This window comes from Convolutriloba macropyga, unplaced genomic scaffold (genome assembly GCF_964194025.1).
Source record: "Convolutriloba macropyga unplaced genomic scaffold, txConMacr16.3 SCAFFOLD_1194, whole genome shotgun sequence".
Classification (NCBI taxonomy): domain Eukaryota; kingdom Metazoa; phylum Xenacoelomorpha; order Acoela; family Convolutidae; genus Convolutriloba; species Convolutriloba macropyga.
Window position 1 is genome coordinate 40,332 of NW_027453639.1, and position 7,997 is coordinate 48,328.

The following is a 7,997-nucleotide window of genomic DNA, read 5'->3' on the forward strand; positions in this document are numbered from 1 at the left end:
TACAGTGATTTCTTCTCTGCCAACGGCTTTTAATTTTGCGGCTGAAAAATCAGGATACGCCATTGAAGCAGCAGAAGATCGCACAATTGCGCTTTACGAGGAGAGCTCCTCTAATCAAGGACTAAGGTTTGATCCCTTTGCAGTGGAGGTGCTATAAAGTTTTCACAGATTTTGTGGAAGGCATTTAACCTCCTTGCTCTGCTAGTGGTCTGCCAATATTATCAATCTCCAGGGCTTGAGCTTTTTTGAGAAGATAGCTCTGTCAATTCTACAGTATTTTCATGACTCTGCTAAAATTCTGGTAGCGCGAGCAACTTAAATATCAACAGCTGAAAACTAGTCAGAGTCTTTGCATAAACATATGGAAAGAGGTTTCTAAGAAACAAGTAGTTCCGTTTGGACATGCAATCAATCAATAATAGATAGAGGTGAAATGCAACTGACGAACAAAAAAATCTCGTTGAAATTGTGCGGAGCGAGCTGAACGTTTCAGTTTATTTGGAAATTACTTGAAAGTGCATTCTCATCAGAATTTTTTTCAACAAGATAATGTATCTGCCCAAAAATCCAAAAATCAATTATTTTCAGCAATTCAAGAAAGGGAGAAGGGGTCCCTATGTGGCTACTTGTTCCGACCTCCACTTTAGTGGGGAGGGAGGAAATAAAAATACTCAACTGGGTTTTTTTTTTGTTCAGTCAATTTTGGTCGACCGATATATTCATCGTAGAGAATTGTGAGTGGTATCATTAAAAAGCCCGTCCAGCGTATAATACTGAAGTAAAAAACTTTTTTCGATTTTCGTTTCTTACAGGGAGTTATCGAGGTTTAAATTTCGAAACAGTGAAAATTCGACTGTTTTTGTTCACATTTTCAGTATCTTTTGCTAAAATTTGGCACAATTTCGCTAATATAATTCAAAATAAGTTGAAATTTTTAACGGCAGAGTGTTGTTGTTACCGTTAGAATTAGAAGAGCGTTGCTGAATTATTCATTGAAGTTTTTTTGGCTAAAATTTTTGATAAAATTTTTAAAAGTCAAAATTTTTTCATCAAAAATGGCACAAAGTATGCTTTTTTGGTCCTTTTTGTTAAAGTTTGCCAGACTTAGTGACATAGAAACCTTAACACAGACTCCCTAGTCTCAACAAGAACGCTAGTTGCAATTAGGCGTCGTATGAAAGTCTTCTGGAATTAAATCTTTGCCGTTTTTTGCAGATTTAACTCGATAATTATACAAAATGCATCTCTTTTTCAATATTTGAAGAACTCCACTCAACAATTGGTCTAATTCGCAAATAATTGGAACACTTGGTCGGTTTGCTGGGCGCGCGACCAAATCAGGGAGAGGTTTGATAATGTCATGGACTCTTAGACTCAGGGACTTTTTTGGTTTTTATTTTGATGCTGCCTTTTTTCAAAGTATTTTGCTTTTGTTTTTATAATATTAATTACTGACAATATTTTTTATTCACCGCTCCATTAATGACAGCTCCATTTTACGTAAATTTGAGCTCAAAAGTAGCTACAGCTCGTTCTCAGAGAACTAAAAGGTTTTTACGGCTTTGAAGTAGAGTTTTAGTAAAGTTTAACTGAAATCTTTTCTTTTGCCTTCAATTGTTACTCCTTTGGCAGTCTGATATTTAAGTTTAACCACTCAAAGATCTACATTTCTTCCTCAGGAGGTGCAAGTCAACCTTTTCTATTCATTCGGTTGTTACCTAATGTGTCTTATGTTATTGAATGTATTTGTTTTAAGGAAATTTCTGTAATTTTTTGAACTTGTCATTTTTTTATATTATTTTAGTCAACATTTTGCCTAATCTCAGTATGTACAGGTCAACCCTTCCTCATTATAGAATAATAACTAATTTTTTGGCCAACTGATTTTACGGAAGGTTTTCTTGCTTTTGTTACTACGAGTTTTCATAGAAAACTTACTGATTTTTGTGCATAATTGCCCAATTTTGCTGTTGTTTTTGTTTGTTTTGTAAATTGTCACATAATTGAACAATCTAACTGAAAAAAGCTTTACAAAATTTGAAAATGAACACAATTTTTGTTTTCATAACATATTGTTTGAAGGCCTGCATCACCGTTCTCTTGCAGAAATTGGTAGTTTATTACTTTTGCCCTTTATTTGTTAGTTTTTGTTTTCATATGCCAATTATTCTGTAATTAAAGGTCTCAGTGACCAACTCTAGGTAAACAAGTTGACTTAAATGAATGGTATCGATAAATAACTAATGGTTGTTCTGAGTTTCGAAAAAAATTCTACAAAAAGGGTAATAGTATTCTTCACCCTATCCCTTTTTGTTCTGGTTTGCGTTTTTTTTTTCGTATTTTACAATGTTGTATCATTTTCGTAAATTAGCCTCATTATTTAGAGTTCTTTTAAATGTTCTGTTGAATCAAACGAGAATTTTTCTGTGGTTTATACATTTTAATTGATGTCTTCAAGGCTTAGACAATTTGTTTCAGAAGAATTTTGTGAAGTTTAGATACTTTTAAGTTTTTGTGGTTTTTTTTGTTGTCATTTTGTGATAGCCGTTTTACAAAAAGATGTTGTGATGATCACAAGGAATGCAAATGGAGATGTTTTATTTTCACGGTTAATATCTTATGGTTAATCGCGGTTAAATTTAATGGCCTCAAAACTGTGGTTTGGTAAAATTGTTTGTGAAACTTATAAGTTCAGCTTGTATTCAATGTCATTTTATAGTCTTATGATTTAGTTTCGAAAGAAACAGTTTTCCAAATAGTTGCAAAATAAATTTTCTACTCTTTTAGTCGAAAGCTTTCGTTGGCTATGAGTTTTGAAAATATATGTTTTTAATAAAAAAGAGATAGATCTTAGAGTTCTGCCAAATTTATTTCTGTTAAACTGTAGCTAAGCATCTCTATATACAATTCACATCATATATCTTTTGAAATATTATTTGTTCTTCATAACGGTTTAATTCCCTCAATTGGTTTTTCTTCTTGGTACAACCAGTTTTCATAAAACCAATTTTCTTGATTTTTGCAAATTTGCCCATATTTTGTAGGTTTTTGTTTTTTTTACAGTATCACAATTACGGGCGTCATTTGACTCACAAATGTTGTCATCCGCAAAAAATGCAAACGAAAATTTTCATTGTTTTCAGCAGTGATAAGCTTAATGTTTATTTGATTGGGGGGCATCGTTTTCGTGCATATTTTTTTGTGCAAATTTGTCGTTTTTGCCTGTATTTGTCGCTTTTTTGTAGTCGTATGACATATCCTGCCTAATGAATGGCCTCACTCGCTCTCTTTTGAGGTATAGAAGACTCTTTCAAGGATTCCATTTGATGTGTAATTTTTCTAATCAGTTCGAAACTAATTCTTTTTTTTTTAAAAAAAAAACAGGGTTTTAATAAACTTTTGCCACCTTTTTTCATTTCTAGCCAATTTTGGCCCAATCGCATTGAGTAAAAGTCCCATTTTTTGTTCCAAAAAGTATCGGTTAATCTTCTTAGTATAATTTTTATCTGATGCCATTTTGGTTTGGTTATTAGTGGTTTTTAAAAAATGGACAAGGAGTTTTGGTCGTAATTAATATTTGTAGCTATTTGATTTCTATTGCCGTATTTTCTGGTAGTCATATTATGGTAGCCACAGTTCTCATAGGCCCTCTAGATTAAGTTGTTGTATTATTTTAGTAGTTTGTTGAACGATATGTTGATATGTTAATTTTTTTATCTTTTCCTCAATTGGTAGACAATTAAGTGAAAAAAGTAGATGAGCGGGGTTGGAACTTAATGTGCGAACGCACATTACCGAGCCTCCTTGTTTATTGTCTAGATCTAAAAGTAATTGATAACTTATCGGCAATTTTGAAACAATGGCATTATAATGATTACATTTCGTGAAAATTTAGACCAAAAAGTATGCAAGGTCTGACAACATGATAGAACAGTTTTTTTGGCGCACCGTGTGAAAATATACAGAGTTTATATATATATATATATATATATATATATATATATATATATATATATTTAATATGTTGATAAATTCTTTTTCCACATTTTTCAGGAGATGCAGATTACAATATTATAATATAACTGATGAAAAATTATGATTGATTTTATTTAATTTTAATTGTGAAGCAAGAATTGCCAATTTTGTGAAATTACTCCTGAAATGACCCAGAAGTTTAGTCGAAAGACTTAGAAATGAACTTAGAAATGAACTTCATGCGTATTGGAAAATTCAGCTGAGACTTTGGGGAGAAACATTTTGTGAAAATTAGGACAAGTTCCGAATTGTCTAATTAATTGTGTTAGAGTTTTAATTGTCTAGCTCATAGCATGGCAGTTTAAACTATCATCTGTAACAATTAGGGAGAAAAAGAAGAACAGACATAGAAACACAATTGAAACGATGTACGCTTAGCGCCGTGTTGTCTTCCCTAAGTGAGTGTCTTACCCACATTTCGGTATGGCAAACCAAATTTTTACAAAATACGAAACGCGCACTGCGTTGGCGGCCAAAAAAGCAAGCCGATAGGCAGTTAAGCCGAAAAAGAGTGCAAATAAGCTACAAAATTTTGAGATAGCCTTATTATAAGAACTTCCTGGCGGGCTCGTGGGCAAGTTCATCGCACAGCCATTGGGACGTATATGGCCCTGTACAGTGGTCCAATAGGACTTCTCCCAACTTGTTTCTGAAATATTTCTGAAATATTACATCACTGTCGGCGTTTATCTGCTGGTATTGGCTGGCTGGTACTTTTTTAAATGATAAAACGTTATTTGCAAGCTTTGAATACAAAAAATGCATCGTCCAAAATTTTTTGAAGTTTTGTATTTTTTTTTGAAATTTTAATTTTTTAGAACTACTATGAACATTGATGACAAAAACCAGAGATGCTCGGTCTATTTTCAGAAATAATATCTCTGATACATAATTAGGTGGGAAGATGCTTTTAGGATACACTGATACAGTACTGAACCCGCGATATACTATTGGAATAGAATGTTTCAGTACTCATATGCTATGAGACTAGAGTCCGGGTAACTTTCGGATCGCTTTAACGTCGTCTTACTTTTACGTCGGCTTACTTTGCGTTCACCATCAACTATGCGTTGAGGCATCGCATTTGTCACCAGACACCTAATTTGTAACAGATGAAAAATAAGGAGAACAAATCTTAGTAATACAACTGACGCGATCTTCTTTCTGTAGATGTAAAAAAAAGGTCAAGCAACCCAATTCCATCTGCGGTGACTTTATAAGCAAAGTTACAGACATCATTTTCAGTATCCCACAATTGCAAATTGATAATTAGTAGATCGTTTTCTCAGCGACAAATCTCTGCAGCAATGAAACTTCTCTATCTCGCTCTATTCGCCTTCCTCCTGGTCGCAGTAATGATGCCCTACGGTGTATCGGTTAGTTATATCTTTCTTCAAACACGAACGCAAAAGTCTAAAAATGCCAGATCTCCTTGTATAGAGTGCCAGCTTTCAAATTTGCAATATCTTGTTTTAAGCAAGTTCACGTCTTTTTAAGTCTGATCTTTGGCCGAGAACCATCGAAATTTAAGCTAGAATTTCCCAGTGCCTTTAGCATAGTCGCTATAGCCATTTGGAATTTCTGGCTTAAATTTCAATGGTTCTCGACCAAGGACCAGATTTTCTCATTGGCTTGGCGAGAGTCACATCATAATCCATACATTGCATTTTGCGTTGCAATCGCATATCAATAACTAATGGATATCTTAAAAGATTTTTGAAAGTCTCTTGCGGGTAATAAAAATAATTATAAAAATTGCTCAACCTTAGATCGAGATTTTGCATATGGTCATAACCAATTACATTCATGTTTTGCATGGTTGCGGTTTTTCCCGTCAGCTTTTTTTCGCGAATTAGGCATGTGAGAAGGTTTTGAATTTTGGCACTTTGGTTATCTTGACTTAGGATAAAATATTTTTGCAATTTTTTATTAACATTAGATTTTTCTGCTCAGCATATAGTTATAATCAGTTATGAATCAATCATAATTGCCTTAGTCGAGAAGTGATGCGTTAGATTGTGCAACAGTTGTTATTATTACAAGATTCTTGACATACGATGCGTCATACTCGAATTTTGCAAGATATTTCAAAAATCAGCATCGAATCGTTACCAGGGTGATCAAAACATGAGTTATAGATAGCCGAATATTGGAGAATGGACATAAGAATAATTTCTAGCGTTTTTTAAATTGTGAGTACTAGTGGGAAACTTGAATTTGTTTTGTGACAGGCGTGTGCCGGATCAGGGGAATCATGTGCAGCAGAAGCCTGCTGTACAGATACTGGCGACGACCTGGAATGCGAGGAGCGTGATGGTAGCATGGTTTGTCTTGGTCAATGAAGAATCATGCCCGTCTAACTTGAAGACAAACACATAATGTCAATGTTAACAATCACAAACACTCACATTCATCATGAAACTCTCGTTGCTAAACTAGTATTATAGCTGTTACATTGCTGTCTTCAAGTTGATGCAACACAAACGCAAAAAATATTTAACAAAGGTGAAAAGGTTCTATCAGCTCATTTGAGGGTGGGGTAGAAAAAATGGAACGGATATGAAAATAGGTTTAGTAATTGACGCATTCTTCTGACATTATTTTTTCAATTCATTATCAGACACGAGTAGAGCATGTTTAGGGAGAACAAAAAAGGGTTGAATAGCAAGAAAAATTCTGCTTATAACTCTGACTTCTCCTTTTTAGCTAAACCAAAATGAGCAGGTTTGAGTTTTGAGAACTAATTTACTTCGAGATTCTCGCCTTTTGAACTAGCAGCCAGCTACATAGTAACAAGTATATATTAACTTGAAATTGGTCTTTATTTTTGAAATACTGATATTTGTTCACTTTCCAGTAGTTGTAGCCAAATAACTATGGCTTTCTGGTTTGCGTACTCATTTTAACACATATTGGTCATTTAATCAGCAAGAAACTCAGTAACACTTTTCGGTCATTTCCAAGGTATATGAACAAAAAAATGAAAGGAACTCTACACGCAGGTTTAGGTTCCATAGAAATTTCTTAATCCACGACAATACTGAGATAGATGTATCGTATCGTATCTTAGATATTAGATCAAAGACATATGGTAAGAAGCACGTACATGCAAGTTTAAAAATGCCAGTCCTCTTCATTGCTAGATTCTGGAATGCCAAATTATCCTATTGGAGTGTCCAGTGCTGTTCGTTCATTCTCAGTGCAACAGCAAAACCAAGTATAAATGCTATGCAGATTCTTGCTATGCTGCCAATAATTTATCAGAGAGTTCAAAATGATCTTTTACTGCGCTCTTCAAAATCTGTGAATGTAGATTTGAATATAGTGTTTAGCGGTAGAAGAACGCCTGCAACTAAGCTAGAACTCTTTGTGATTAAGTGAAGCAAGAAAACTAAATGAGACAAATAATTCCTTATAAGAGCACATAGCGGAAAATCATCTTATTCGTTATAAAATACCTATTATCAGTACCCGGACTGAACGGCAAGTCAATATCAGTACTGGGCATGTCAAATTGCAATTCTTATATCAGTACTGATTCAGAGCTATGATCATGTCACTTTTTACACTTGCCAGTATAAATGCAAGTCTTGGCCTAGACGTGCAAGTCTAAATGCAAGTCTTGGCCTAGACGTGCAAGTCTAAATGCAAGTCTTGGCCAAGCCTTGGCACGTCTAAAAAACGTCCAAAAGAGGTCCCAAAAACGTCCAAAATAGCCGAAAAACAAACGTCAAAAATAGCCGAAAAAACGTCAGAAATGGCCGAAAAAACGTCCAAAAGAGGTCCCCAAAACGCCTAAAATAGCCGAAAAAACGTCAAAAATAGCAAAAAAAAAACGTCAGAAATGGCCGAAAAAAACTGGCAATTGACAATGAGACAACTTTAATCGTCTGCTGGCTGATATAAAATTAGGAATATCAAGTTTTTGTCGAGAGACCAATTTTTAACCTGGTAGAAACCTT

General features: G+C 34.3%; 1 long non-coding RNA gene across 1 annotated transcript; it reads left to right on the forward strand.

The window, feature by feature from the left end:
- Window positions 1-5,188: 5,188 nt before the first annotated feature.
- LOC142358440 (uncharacterized) lies at window positions 5,189-6,630 on the forward strand. Its single transcript, XR_012761820.1, has 2 exons — window positions 5,189-5,411; window positions 6,267-6,630. It is a non-coding gene; the product is annotated as an uncharacterized LOC142358440 (long non-coding RNA).
- Window positions 6,631-7,997: the final 1,367 nt, after the last annotated feature.